Source organism: Mirounga angustirostris, unplaced genomic scaffold (assembly GCF_029215605.1).
Source record: "Mirounga angustirostris isolate CCGP_5_RB_7025 unplaced genomic scaffold, mMirAng1.0.hap1 SCAF_10, whole genome shotgun sequence".
Lineage (NCBI taxonomy): Eukaryota > Metazoa > Chordata > Mammalia > Carnivora > Phocidae > Mirounga > Mirounga angustirostris.
This window is the reverse complement of record NW_026991718.1, coordinates 40877041-40893174: the sequence shown is the minus strand read 5'-3', so window position 1 is coordinate 40893174 and position 16134 is coordinate 40877041.

Sequence of the window (16134 nt, the reverse complement as noted above, 5' to 3'; positions counted from 1 at the left end):
CACAGGATACAAAATCAGAGAGTCCAAAGACTCAGAAGATGTGTATCATCAGAAAGTTCTGGGTAAGATGGAATAAGCACCCTCTATCATTTCTATCCATGTGAATATACCCAATGCATCAAGAAGTATTTTAGGACTCTGAAATATAAGTGGTAGCAGAGAATTATAGAAGAATACCGGAAGTACCTTTGAGGTGGCAATTAGTTCACCACTTTTTTCTTGAGTATCCTTGGATCAGAATGCAGCCTGAAACCTGGAAGTAGACACCAAGGTACAGACAGAGATTCAGGAACCTTCCTCCCACCTTTTATTCCTATCTGTTTTCTCACACTTCCATCTTCCAAGTAAATGTCAGGTAGTAGTGGCAGAAGCTATCAGCAGAGCCCGCAAAAACCCAAACTCTAAGAACAGGGAGCTTTCTCTAAAATCAACAATCCCACTCCAATCTGTTGCTTTTGCTGGGTTTGTTTTGTTTTCTCTATCCTCCTGTAAGTTGGAAAAGGGAGCTCGAAGAAGCCAAAAAGTACCTGGGAGATCATACAAAGGAAGGAGTCCAAGAAAGTAAATTCATGAAGAATGAAATACTGAGCTTTTCTCAACTTTTGCATGCATGTATATAATCTTAATCATCATAACAAACACTTTGGTAACTGGCCACCACCAAGGACTCAGATTGAGCAATGGTGCATACCCAGGACAGATCTGAAAAGCAATGCAATGGATTTTAAAAACGACCTAACAATGATACCACAACCCACAGAAGGGTGATTGGACCTTGTGACTTGAAAGTAAATAGGTTCATTGCCTGTTAAAAAAAAAAAAAAGGTAAAAAATCCTCCTTGGACTTTAGATAAAACCCAGAGTCCCATAGCATAGTAATGAAAGTGTCCAGAATATAATCCAAAATTATTCAGTGAAGGAAGAACCAGGGAAATTTCAACTAAGATGGGAACAGACAATCAGCTAACACCAACAATAAAATGACACAGATGTTGTAATTTTCCAACAAAGTATTTAGACTAACTATTACACAGTGCGTGCTCACTTTGGCAGCACATATACTAAAATTGGAACAATAACTATTACACAGTGCTCCAACAAGAAATCATGAACACTTAAAAAATAGACAAATTCAGAATATCAACAAAGAAATAGAGAATGTAAAAAAGAACAAAATGGGAATCTTAGAGCTAAGAATAGAATAATAGATATGAAACCTGTACTGACTGGTCTATGTGGTGAAATAAAGAAGACAGAACAGAGAGTGAACTTGAGAGTGTGCCAATGGGAATCATTCTGTCTGAACAATAAAGAGAATTTTTAAGAAATAAACAGCCTCAGGGACTTACAAGACAAACACGAAAGTTCTAACATCAGAGTCTGAGAACAAAGGAGAAGAGGAGTGGCGATGAAAAAGTATGTGAAGAAATAATGGCTGAAAACTTCAAAAGTTTAGCAGAAGACATAAATCTGTAGGTTCAGTCAAAAAGCCCAGAGAACCCCAAACAGGTTAAGCCCAAATAATTTCACACTAAGACACAACAAAAACAAATTGCTAGAAATTAAAGCCAAAGAAAATACACTGAAAGCACCCAGAGAAAAATGACATTACCTATGAGGAAAGACAAATTTGAATTTGTGGATTTCACTTCAGAAACTACAGAGGACAATGAGAAGTGGCATAACAATATTAAAGTGTTAAAGGAAAAGAGTTGTTAGCTTTAATTCTATATCCAGGAAAAACATCTATCAAAAATGAAGGTAAGATACGGACATTCTCAAATAAAGAAAAACTAAGATAATCTGTTTTCAGTAGATCAGTTTTAAAAGAATTGCTAAGGAAAATTCTTCAGACATAAATGATATCAGAAAGAAAGCTGGAACATAAGAAATAACCTAGGATAAAGAGAAACAGTACATAATGATAAAAGTTTTAATTTACTAAAAAGACATAATAGTTCTAAATGTGCATGCCCTGAGCAAAAAAATTCAAATATACAAGGCAAAAACTGCCAGAATCGAAATGAGAAATAGACATATCCACAATTATAAATCAAGATTTTAACACTCCTTTCTCAGTAATAAAAGTAGTAGACAGAAACCAATCAAGAATATAGAAGTTCAAAATAACACCATGAGGCAGTCTTCGGTTCATATTGAAATTAAGTTAGAAATGAATAACTGATTGACAATGGAAACATCATGAGACACTTGGAAATTTAAAAAAATTAACAAAAACTACACTTCAACATAAGCCATGGGTAAAAAAGGAAGCCTCAAAGAATATTAGAACATATTTTGAACTTAATGAGAATGGAGACAAAAATATCCTGTAAAAATAAATTTGTGAGATACAGATAAAGCAATAATTAGAGGGAATTTATACCATTAAACATTTACATTAGAAAAAAAGAAAGATTTCATACCATAATTTAAGCTTCCAACTTAAACTAGAAAGAGAAGAGAAAATAAACCATGGTAATCAGAAAATATAAATAATGAAGATAAATAATGCAGAAATCAATGAAATTGACAATTAAATTAGGGAAAAGTCAGTGACATTAAAATCTGGTTTTTTGGAAAGATAAAAATGAAAATGGTAAACCTCTACTATAAGGAAAAATGAGAGGAGACAAAAATAATATCAGAAACTGTGGTAGAAAAAAGTATGAGATGACTACCATTTTTTTCTCCCCCAAATATCAATGCTTTGTATAATTCCTCACTTTGATTGTAGGCATAGCCTGTGATTATGATGGGATTTCATTCCTCTGATTATATTCTACTGTATAGCAGAAATGATTTTGTAGGTATAAATAAAGGTAGTGAACAGCTGTCTTTGAATTAATTGAAAAAGAACTTATCCAGATGGGCCTGACCTAATCAGGTGAACTGGTTAAACCTGGGACCAAAAGTCAGAGAGAAAGAAGTCATATGTTCAGAGTATGAGAGATCATATGGCTCTGGGGGAAGCTCCATGAGGAGAAAGGTCCCAGGCTGACAACTTATAAAAGAATGGAGGCTTCCCTTTTATAATGATAAAGAAAAGAAGTAAAGTCTACCAACAATTGTCCAAACTTGAAAGATTTCAGAAAGGAATACAAGTAGGTCAACATCTTGATATTAGTCTTTTGAGATCCTGATCAGAGAATCCAGTTCAGTCGTGCCTGGATTTTTGACCTATAAGAAACTGTGAAATAAATTTCTGTTGTTTTAAACTGTGAAGTTTGTATTATTACATTTACGTCAATAGAAAGTTATTGAAAGAACACAGGAAAGCTATATCCCAGTAAACTCTATAGACATTAAGGAGATAATAAGGAAGACCAAAATCTCTGCAAACATAAATTCTACACTTGAGGATGGATCGATTCTTTAAAAAACACGAACTATCAAAACTCATTCATGTAAACAGATAAAAGAGGGAAGTAAAGACTAATATATAATGACCAAATAAAGTTAACTCCTGAAGTGCAAGACTGGCTCATTATCAAAAAGTCAATCCATACAATCTGTGATGTTAATAGTCTAAAGAAAAAATCGTATTAAATGATTCAGAAAAATTTCACATTAATTCATGATAAAAACTCTCAGCAAATTAGGAATAGAAAAGAACGCCATCAATCTGGTAGCAGGCATTTACAAAACAAAACAAAAAAAACCCTCTGTATCTAACACAATACTCGATAATAGTAAAAAAGTAAATCTTCTCTTTCATGAATGGGCACAAGGCAAAAAATTTCACGCTGCTCGTTCCTATTCAACATCATACTGGGATGTCTTAACCATTGCAATAAGGCAATCAAAATAAAATAATCAAATAGACTAGGGGAAAAAAACGACATAAAACATTCCCCTTGTGCAAACAGTATGATTGTCTATGTAGACTTTCTCAAGGAGCCTATAAAAAATATGCACATAATTAGTTTAGCAAGTTTGCAGCATACAAGATCAACAACAAAAAATAATTGTATTTCTCTACAGTAACAATGTACGACTGGAAATTTAGATTTAAGAAACACCATTTAAAATAACTCCAAAAAAATGAAACACTTACTAGCAAACCATGTACACAGTGTTTCCTGAAGTGCAAAATGCTGATGAAAAAATAGAAGACCAAAATAAATGGAGACATATACTATGTTCACAGATTGGAAGGCTCCATAAAGTAAATATTTTAATATTCCCAAATTGATCTATATAGATTTAATGTAATGCCAGTTAAAGCCACAAGAGTATTGTAGGTCAATATATATGTATAACCTGATTATAAAATTGATGTGTAAATAAAGAGCACCTAAAATAGCTGAACCAATTGAGAAAGAAGAATAAACTTGAAGGAGCTAAGTAATTTCAAGACCTACAATAAAGCAATTGTAATCAATAAGTACAGTATTGGCAAAGGGATAAACACCCAAATCATTGACTCAGGATAGAATACTAGAATCCCACAAAAGTAGCCAACTGAAGTATTACAAAAGTAATATGAAAGCATTCAATGGAGAATGAATGTTCTTTTTAGCATTTGATGTTAGAACAGTTAGACATCCATATTGAAGGAAACAAAGATGACTCATGCTAACTCACTCCAACAGAATGATCGACATACATATGAAACATAAACTTATAAAACGTTTAGAAGAAAAAGAAGGTGAAACCTTTGTGGACTGAGGTTAGACAAGAAATTTTTAGATACCAAAATTACAATCAATAAAACCAAAAAATAATGGCAAATTGGATCTCATTTAAAAAAAAGATGTGAAATACCCTCTTAAGAGGATGAAAATAACAAACGAGGAAAGATATTTGCAAATCACACTCCAGGTAAAGGACTTGCATTTGGAATATATAAAGAACTCTCAAATTCTAATCATAATTCTTCTCTGAACATCTGTGTGAACATTTTTTGCATGAACGTAAGTTTTATTTCTCTAGTGTAAATATGCCAGAATAGAATTTCTAGGTAATATAGTTAAGTGTTTGTTTAACTTTACAAAAAATTGCTTGTTCATAAAACTGGAAAATCCAAATATCCTGTGGATGAACAGAGAAACAAATGTATAACATCCATACAATGTAATACTACTCAAGAATTAAAATCAAGAAATTATTGATACATGGGGCGCCTGGGTGGCTCAGTTGGTTAAGTGACTGCCTTCAGCTCAGGTCATGATCCCAGGGTCCTGGGATCGAGTCCCGCATCGGGCTCCCTGCTCTGCGGGGAGCCTGCTTCTCCCTCTCCCACTCCCCCTGCTTGTGTTCCCTCTCTCGCTGTGTCTCTCTCTGTCAAATGAATTAATCAAATCTTTAAAAAAAAAAAAAGAAATTATTGATACATGAAATAATTTAGATAAACTTCAGAGACATTATCCTGAATGAAAAAAGCCCAAATGCAAATGTTACATTTTATGTGATTCCCTTTACATGTCATTTTGAAAAAGACAAAATGATAGTGATAGAGACTAAATCAGTTTTCTAATGTTACAGATTGGATTAGTGTTTGACTATAAAGAGAGAACATCAAGGATTTTGGTGGTGGTGTTATTGTTCTGAATATTGGTTGCAGTAGTGTTTACAGATTCTAAAAATGTGTTAAAATTCTAAAGCTCAACATCAAAAACTAGGTATTTAGTTAAAAGAATAAAACATTTAAAAGTAAAAATGTAAAAGAAAAGATTGCTGAATTAAGATTCAAAGGAAGAAATTATTTCCTTCCTGCTTCATATTCAATCTGATGAGTATGTAGAAACATGACCAGATAGAGATTTTTGTGTGAATCTTACTAATATTGCAATCTTGGACACAAGATTAACAAATACATTTAAAATACCAGTTTCATGGGGTGCCTGGGTGGCTCAGTTGGTTAAGCTCCTGACTTTGGTTCAGGTCATGATCCCTGAGTCCTGGGATCAAGCCCCATGTCTGACTCCCTGCTCAGTGGGGAGCCTGCTTTTTCCTCTGCCCCTACCCTCCACCCCCCAACTCATTCTCCCTCCCTCTCTCTCTCTCTCAAATAAATAAATAAGGTCTTTTAAAAATATATCAGTTAATAATTGGTTTTCAAACATAATTTCACCAAAAGCATGTTTTTGTTTTTTATTTTTGTTTGCTTCAGGTGAAAAGTTTTAAGCAAATAAAAGTACATAATTTGATTTTATCATTTCTTCCTATATTATAAAAAAGTAGTCAAGAAATACAAGTCAAGAAATACAAATACAGATCCCTATCATTACGCTACATACAGGCTTTGGAGGAAGCAGGTTTGGATTAGGGTATTGAGAAAGCAACATGATAATGTAAGGGAAAATAAAATACGGATGGCTCTTTTAAGTAACATATATTTAACAAGAAAAAGAATACTTAGGCTCATGAAACAATTAATGATTTCAGTAGGTCTTATTTCTAATGAGTTTTCCATCTCATTTTTTACCATCAAATTTTCCTATCTTCTATGGATTGATTCATGCTGTTACTACTTTATTTTTTTTTTAAAGATTTTATTTATTTATTTGAGAGAGAGAGAATGAGAGCGAGCGAGTACATGAGAGGGGGGAGGGTCAGAGGGAGAAGCAGACTCCCTGCCAAGCAAGGAGCCCGATGCGGGACTCAATCCAGAGACTCCAGGATCATGACCTGAGCCGAAGGCAGTCGCTTAACCAACTGAGCCACCCAGGCGCCCCATGCTGTTACTACTTTAATTCAAGTTTTGTTCTGAACTGTTCTGATAATGTCATGGACCCTGTGTCTCAATTATGTTTACCTCATAATGCTGTGCGAATTACTTTTCTACCATCTATATATCTATCTCTAGCTATAAATAGATATATGTGTATCTATCTATAAATAGAGATAGATATATGTTTGTTTATATAACAAACCAGTGTTCAAGATCGAAAATCTTTGGGGAGAAAAGTTATATATATATATTGTTATATATACATATATAGTTATAGCTTAGTTATAGTTATAATTATATAGTTACATATATGTTATGTATATTTTATATATATATAGATATCTTGAAAAATAGTAACGATTATCTGAATAAATCAACAGGTGTCTATATTAACAACATATCCAAACTGAAATCACATTTAGAAAAAGAAGCATCCTTGTCTTTTTTTGTAAGGAAATAAAAAATAAAGGGAAGGAGGGTGGGAGAAAAAGAGGGACAGAGAAAAGTAGTTGTATGTACAAGATAGGTATCATGCATCAGTTTAGAATAGTGCTCTCTGAAGAAAGTAAAATGCAAGACACATGCAATTTTAAATTTTCTTGTATTTACATTTAAAAAGGTTTTTTTTTTAAAGATTTTATTTATTTATTTGAGAGAGAATGAGATAGAGAGCATGAGAGGGGGGAGGGTCAGAGAGAGAGGCAGACTCCCTGCCGAGCAGGGAGCCCGACGCGGGACTCAATCCCGGGACTCCAGGATCATGACCTGAGCCGAAGGCAGTCTCTTAACCAACTGAGCCACCCAGGCGCCCTACATTTATATCTAATTTTAAATAAGTAAAATTAAAAATTCAGTTCTTAGGTCACACTAGCCACATTTCAAGTGTTTAGTCCCATATGACCAGTGGCTTTCATTTTGGACAGTGCAGTTCTTGTACGTTAATTTAAATTATTTAAATAAATATAGACATTTTTAGTAGGCTGTTTCCCTCTTGGAAATGGCTTGCATCCTCTAAGTTTTATAATGAAAACTTTTTTGACTGCTGATCTTTACTCCTTGAAATAGTAAGTGTGCCCTGACTTTAAAGAAAAACAGGAAAAATGGCCAATGTTCATAATTTTATTTTTGTATGAAAAATACTTTGACAAAACTGTCTTTTATGCTGGTATTTTTTAAAATTTTTATTTATTTATTTGAGAGAGAGAGCATGCACGAGCAGGGGGAGGGATAGAAGGAGAAGGAGAGGAACAAGCAGACTCATTGCTGAGCTCGGAGCCCGACATGGGGCTTGATCCCAGGACCCCGAGATCATGACTTGAGCCAGGCAGATGCCCAACCGACTGAGCCACCCAAGTGCCCTTTTATGTTGGTATTTGAGAGTAGCAATCAATCTGGTGTATTAATTGTGTTTGCCGTGATTCTCTATCTCATGCAGAGCATTCTCACTTTTGATACATTTGCTTTACCTGGGATACAGAATAAAGTGATATAATTATTTGCAACTTGTTATAATTTGAATTGTTAAAATTCTCTTTTCTCAATATATTGAAATGGTGTAATTGCATAGTGTAAAATCAGTAGACTAGTTTCATTTTGCATAAGGAACAGATGTCATGGCAAAATCCTCCCCACTTTTGAGCAGCCCTAGGCATTATGAAAAGAAGTTACTGTCTACAAAAGGCAGCTTCATGGATAAACAGAAAAGTGGGCATTTTTTTTTTTAATTTAGGTACTCCTACTTCACATTTTGGTGTCTAATTCCACACTATAATATCCCAAGTACCTTCTTAACTCCCTGTTATGTCCTTCAAGACTCCAAGAGCAACTTCCCTATTAATTCATATCATTATAATTCTCTGAAATGGAGAGTTTAGGAAATACGGTTTATGGGAAATTGCTAACAAATAAGGATTTCAAATTTTGACAAATATTCATGCATTTCATCATGTGTGTAAATACATCTATCACCTTAGGAGGATATAATTTATAGTGATCTGTTGGCAAATACTTTGGGAGTTTGTCAAATTTGATCAAATTTAAAGATTTGTCATGTGTTTTCATAGAATCACTTAGAGACATTCCATTTTCATTTGTCTATAGTCTTCTTTATATCACCCTATTCAAAATATACTATATCTCAGCTGTTTTGTTGGACAAAGTAACCTTTTCTTGGTCACCACAACTTGAAGCTGGGATAGTTTGGAGCCAGGACTACTATAGCTATCTGGTGAACACAAGATAAAAAATTAAATGAAAATGGAGCTAAGAAATAAAAGGGGTGAGAAAATCATAAAATAGGAAACAAAGTCCACATGAGAATGTTTGAACCTCAGAATAAAATGAAGCCTGAATCTGAAGAGAATATATAAAGTACATTATTTTTAAATCTAAAGATTGTTTATTTCCTTTAGAGAGTAGTTTATCGACAGTAATTCAGAAAGTCTTCTTATTTGCCATTGTTTTCAATAAAATAAATTATGTAAAATATTGGCTGTAACAATAAAACTTGTACTTTTGCCAAAATTAACATAAGAAAAATAATTTATATGGAATAAGCATATACTAATTTCTGATATATATTAATTTATTTGATTACTTATCCAAATATTACCAGTGTTCAGGCAAAGCACACCGATATGCTCAAAAATAAATTCATTGCCTTAGAGACTGTGCTTTTTTTAGTCATAAAACTACAACTTTGCACATATCTTTCGATTGTGTCAATGTGAAAATAATTTTAAACTAAGAAGATAAAATAAAGTAGACTTAATGGTTTATTGGCTAGATTTGTGTCTAAATATTTAGACATTTGGTCTAAATTTAGATCTATATCAGGGCACCTGGGTGGCTCAGTTGTTAAGTGGCTGCCTTTGGCTCAGGTCATGATCCCAGGGTCCTGGGATCAAGCCCTGCATCGGGCTCCCTGCTCGGGAGGCCTGCTTCTCCCTCTCTCACTCCCCTTGCTTGTGTTCCCTCTCTCACCATCTCTTTCTCTGTCAAATACATAAATAAAATCTTTAAAAAAAGCTTTAGATCTCTGTCTTCATTTGTACTCCTGCCTAGGCCCCACAAAAGTTAGTGATGACTTGAAGGAAGTGTAATATTCTATTTATATTATTTTTTGGAGAAAGGAGAGTTCATTGTATACTAAAATGATGGCCATGTAGAAGAAATGTGACTTAAATGGAATTTTATGAGATTTGGAGAGCAGTTGAGAAGACAGAAGGTAATTCAAGAGAAAGAAATAACAAAATCATGAAAGTGGAAGGAACCAGGCAGAGCTACAGGAATTAAAGGAGCCTCCTGGCTCAGGAGCTCCTCACTGATGTACAGTGGGGGACAGGAAGTTGAAGCCTTTCAAAGGAGACTCTTAAAAGGCAGGCAGTGGAGTTCAGGACTGAGGCAATAGTATCATATGTAGAAATTGGAATTAAAACCACAATTTGGAACCTTGAAAATATTCATTTTCATACAGAGCCCATAATCAGTTTCTTGAGAAGATCAGTTTCACTTTTTCTTCTTTAAAAACAAAACCTGGGGCGCCTGGGTGGCTCAGTCGTTAAGCATCTGCCTTCGGCTCAGGTCATGATCTCAGTGTCCTGGGATCGAGTCCCACATCGGGCTCCCTCCTCAGTGGAGAGCCTGCTTCTCCCTCTGCCTGCTGCTCTCCCTGCTTGTGTGCATGCTCTCTCTCTCGCTCTCGCTCTCTCTCTGACAAATAAATAAAATATTTAATAAAATAAAATAAAATAAATAAAAACAAAACCTATCTGATCTACTGTCTTTTAAGCTGCTTTAACATCAAGGATTTTTGCCTTACTTAGATTTTATATCCCTTTCATTCCTCTCATAATGCTTTGCACTCAGTAATAATAACTAAATTAATTGTTGTTAGATAGCAAACTAATTAGTCATACTGTTAGCTTGTTGAAAGATGATTTTTAATTATTCTAATATTGATGCTGCAGTGAGACTTTATTTCTAACTAAATTGTGAATTTCTCAGAGATGAGGAATTCTTTCAGTTTGCTGAGCAGATTTATTCATTTGCCAATTGAAGGATATTTGGGTTGTTTCCAATTTTGAGTGATTATGAATAGAGCTTTCCTGGGTTGAATAGTGTCTTCCAAAAATTCATGTTCACTCAGAACCTATAAATGTGACCTTATTTGGAAGTAGGGTCTCTGTAGATACGATCAAGTTAAATGAGGTCATGCTATGTATAGTAGATCCTAAATCCTATGACTGGTGTCCTTTTCAGGAAAGGGAGATTTGGATATACAGAGACACAAAGGACATTGAGGGAGGGAAAAGTCCTTTTGAAAATGAAGGTGGGGCGCCTGGGTGGCTCAGTTGGCTAAGGGTCTATCTTTGGCTCAGGTCGTGATCCCAGGGTCCTGAGATCAAGCCCCGCATCAGGCTCCCTGCTCAGTGGGAAGCCTGCTTCTCCCTCTCCCTCTGCCACTCCCCTTGCTTGTGCTCTGTCTCTCACTCACTCTCTCAAATAAATAAAATCTAAAAAAAAAAAAAGAAAATGAAGATAAAATTTAGAGTGATGCAGTTACAAGCCAAGAAAGCCAAGGGTTGCTGACAACCACCGGAAACTAGGATGAGTCTAGGAAGGATTGAATTCTTTCCTAGAGCCTAGAGGAGAACTTCTAGCCTCCAGAACTATGAGAGAATAAATTTTAGCTGTTTTAAGCTATGTAATTTATAGTGATTTGTTAGAGCAGACCTATGACTCTAATATAGACCTGCTATATAGGTCATATGATTGTTTTTTAGCTTTGTAAGAAATTGTCAAATTGTTTCTTAATTAGCCTTCCCACCAGAAATATATGGAAGTTCTGTTTGTTCTGTATCCCATCCAGCACTTAGTATTGTCAGTCTTTTAATTTTAGCAGCCTCTATAGATGTGTAATAGCAATATAACTGTGTTTTCAAATTTTGCATTTCCTCAGTGACTAAATAATGCTATTTTTGATGTGGTTATTTGTTATCCTGAATTAGGTCTTTTAGTATGGTTTCCCTTTTCCCCACTTCCTAAATTGCGCATCTTGTCTCTTTTTCTCTTCTCTTTCACTTAGTTGAATTTATGTCAGTTTAATTTTTTTTTTCATGGCATGACAATGGAGTTTCAGGAAGGATCAGGGGTTAGTATATGCATTCCACCTGCCATCTTTCCCAGAACTCCAGATCTGGTTCTTACTCAAAAATTAGTGGAAATAAATGAGATGGTGTGATAAAATATAAAATATACAAATTAACAAAATTGCATTGTCTTTGAAATTAACTTTCTATTTTTATAACAGTGTAGATGTTGTATATATTGATTGCAAATCCATGGACAATCAGGTATAAGCTTAAAGTACCTGGATAAGAATGCTTAAAGTTTCCATTTCCTGACTCCTGATAGATTTCAACATTCTCAGTCAGCACTCTTAAACACTTAACCTCTGTGATGATTTTAAAACACTTCCAGAATTTTTGTTTATTATTCCTCCTTTCAAGAGATGAAGCTAAACTTCTCTTCCCTTGGGTGTGGGCTGGCCACAGTGACTTGCTACTAATGAAAATAATGAAAGAGAAGAGACAGCATGTGAGTGTCTTTCAGCTTTTCTTTTTAGCTAGCTGAAAGGCACTGTGATTCAGCTCTCAAGATTTTGTTCCACTGTCTATTACACTTGACTCATCCAGTATTTTGGCACATCCAAGGGACATAAGGAGAAAATGAAGAACACGAAGCACCAAATAAAATAAAGCCATTTTCTATTTCTTCTATTTCATTTCCCCTTATCCTGGCCAACATACTCTGGAGTTTTTTGTTTTGTTTTTGGTTTTTGGTTTTTGGGTTTTGTTTTGTTTTTTTAATCTTATCTTGAATTCTCTACCACTGAATTATAATAACCATGATAATAGAGTCCTCTGGTCTGGCATTTGACATGTAAAAGAGAAAATAGAGAATTCATTTTTTTTTTTTTCTGTCGGGAAAGTTTTGTGAGAACTGAAACCAACATATTTTCCTGTATTCATGTTAAAGAATTCTGGGACCAGGCATCCTTTCTTTTCCCTATATTAAGCAATAGTGAGGATAAAAAAAAAATGCAATAGATGCTTGTTATATTTAAATAAGTTCAGTACTTGCTCCTGGAAGATGAGACTATGAGGTATTTGAACAACTGGCATGTCAGGATGAACTCCTGATTATTCATCTGGCTTCAAGATGCCAACCTCCCTCAGCTTACAATCCAAAGTTATTATATTATAAACTCTGCTTATTCCCAATTAAAACCCTAATAATATAGTCTCCTGATTTTCTCCTTCTAAGAAGGATACTACTAATTCTCTCCTAAGGGATTGTTCTTTATTGCAATTAGCTTTGCTTCATCAATAGATTTCCTGCTTGTCTTTTGAAGATCAACACTTGTTGTAAGATTATTGTCCTTCTAGGAATAGGAGTTTAAAAAAATAATAATATAATGTGACAAAGCTAAGTGATGATTTGATTCTAGCTTCTATCTGTCCTTCCAGGGAAGTATATATCCTGTATCTTTAATAAGTTGAGAAACATGATGGAGGAAAGAAATAATATAAAAATACAATGTAAGTAATCTAAAAAAATGTTACATTGGAATCATCATAGTTCACCCCTAAATCCAATGATTTAGATTTCTAAAGGATTCAGGCATTTTATTTTCCTATTAAATACTTTATATAGTGTATGTAATGAGTAACACTTGAAATAACACTAACAATAATAACACTTGAAATAACAATAATCAACCATTTCTACATGGAATGGGCATTCTTTAGCCCTTCTTCATTTATATATCAGTGCGAATTAACTTCAGATTCTCTACTAAGAGCATATTCTGACAATTTTGGTGGTGCTAAGTAGAATAGGATGGCACTAAGTAATGTGAATAACAGAAAGAGAGGAAGTTACTTATAAGCAAACAGTGTATAGAACACTATTCAATCTTTACTTACCCAGAAATATTCCCACTTTGTTTCTCATTAATTTTGAAAGATTCTCTTTCTATGTTCTTACCTGCTTCTGGAGTTAAATATTTGGCCACATTTGAGCAGTTCTTGGGTCACTCAGTTTATCATTTCCACACATGTGGGGAAACTTAGCATCATAGAATCTACTCTCACAGTTAAATGAGATTTCAAAGGCCCTCTAGTCAATTAATGTAAACTTAGTTTCTGCCTTGTTTTAATTTTGATTCTTCATCTTCATCATTTTGCATTATTAGTAGTAGTTCATCCATATAGAAATCTCTCAGACATTTTAAGACAATCACCATGCTTTACCCTTGTGGTTCTTTACCCTACCTAGTTCTACCATTCCTCAAAAATAAAATACTTAGTTCCTTGGATATTTTTTTAGTTTCTCTAATCTTCTAATTATTATAAGCATTGCATCCTTTAGGCTAAGAATTTTTAAAATTTTTATTTTGAAACAAATTATAGAGTAATAAGAAGCTGAAAAGAAAGTACAGAGAGGTTCCCAGGTACCTTTTACCCAGTTTCCCCCAATGTTTACTTCTTATATATTATAGTACAGTATCAAAACCAGGATAGCACATTGATAAAATATGTGTGTGAAGTTCTATATCGTCTTACCACATGTGGGGGTTTGTATAAGCACCACCACAATCAAGATGCAGAGCTATGTCATTACCACAAAGATTCCCCTCATACAGTTTCTTTAAGGTCAAACCCACTCACTCCCCACTACCATCCCTAATCCTTGACAACTACTAATCTGTTCTCCATATGTGTAGTTTTGTCACTTATATAATGTTATGTAAGTGGAATCACACAATATGTGAGCTTTTGAGATTGGATTCCTTTATTCAGCACAGTGCCCTTGAAGTTCATCCAAGTTGTTGTGTTCATTAGCTGATTAATTAATTTGAGAGAGAGAGAACCAGAGAGATAGCACAAGTGGGGAGAGGAAGAGGGAGAAGCAGACTCCCTGCTGAGTGAGGAGCTCAATATGGGGCTCGATCCCAGGACCCTGAAATCATGACCTGAGCCAAAGGTGCCCCTGGCATCGTATTTTTGAAAGAAATCCATATAATTGTTTATTTATCCAGAAATGCACATTTCCATATAAATAACTGGCAATCAACTCAAATAATAAAGTGAAGTATGAAGTCTGATAAGATAGCAAAAATTATTAGTTTTTGTATCCTTGCTCTAATTTATGAACCACCTTATAAACCCCTACACCTCTTTGAAATACAGCTTAGAAATATAAGTCAAAATTTAAAGTTGATTACAATCTAAAATTTGGCAGATAAAATTTCCAAAAGAAAAACTCCTATCATATGTGATTCCTGAGTTTATTTGTCTCCATTTTCATATTCTTCCCTTAATGGCAGTGCAGTCCTAACATAATGTGTGGTTTAATAATCTTATAACTGCACTTATGAGGCATATAGAGGGCTGTAGTCATGGTGAACATAATGGTGAGGAGCCAGGGCTCCTCAGTTCAAAACTTGTCTCTGTCACTTACCAGCAGACTGAATTAGGGCAAGTTATTTTGGCTTTTACATTTTATAATTTCCTCATCTATAAAATAACAAAGTGATAGTGCATAGCTCCTTGAATTTGGGGGAGTATACATTGAGATAGCACATGTGAAATGTTCAAAACAGTGTCTAGAACGTAGTAAAACACTCAATATCAGCTATTCTTATCTTCAGTGAGCACTGAGCAATTAAAATTTTTAAACATAATATTATTTACATTAGCACCCAGGGGAGAAAAAAGTAATACTTAGGTACTTAGGTATACACCTAACAAAATACATCTAACAAAATCTACAAAAGGAAAAACTACAAAATTCATATGAAACAAAGCTAAGAATAGCTGAATAGAGAGATATCCTATGTTCATTGATAGGATGACTTGATATTGTCATCCCAACTAGACATATATATTCAACACAATTCAAATAAAAATCCCAGCAACTTATGTTGTGGATATTAACAAACTGATTCAAAAATTTTATGAGAGGCAAAAGATCCAGAATCACCAAGACAAAATTGATGAAGAAGAATAAACTTGGGGGACAAATGTTACCTGACTTCAAAATTTGCTATAAAGCTACAGTAATCAAGACAGTGGTATTGACAAAAGAATAAATAAAGAATAATCATAAAGGATAATAAAAAAGCATAGAAGAGTAAGTACATTAAAGTAACAGAATAAAGAGCCTAGAAATAGACAAAGAATTTTGTCTATTTTGATTTTTGACAAAGGAGCAAAGGTAATACAATGGAGAAAACAATAGTCTTTTCAACAAATAGCACTGGAACACTAGATATCTACATAAAAAAAGAAGAAATCAAAAGTGAAAACTAAAAAAATTGTAGACACAGACTTTAAACCCTTCACAAAAATTAACTCCAAAGCATCACAGTCCTAAATGTAAAATGCAAAACT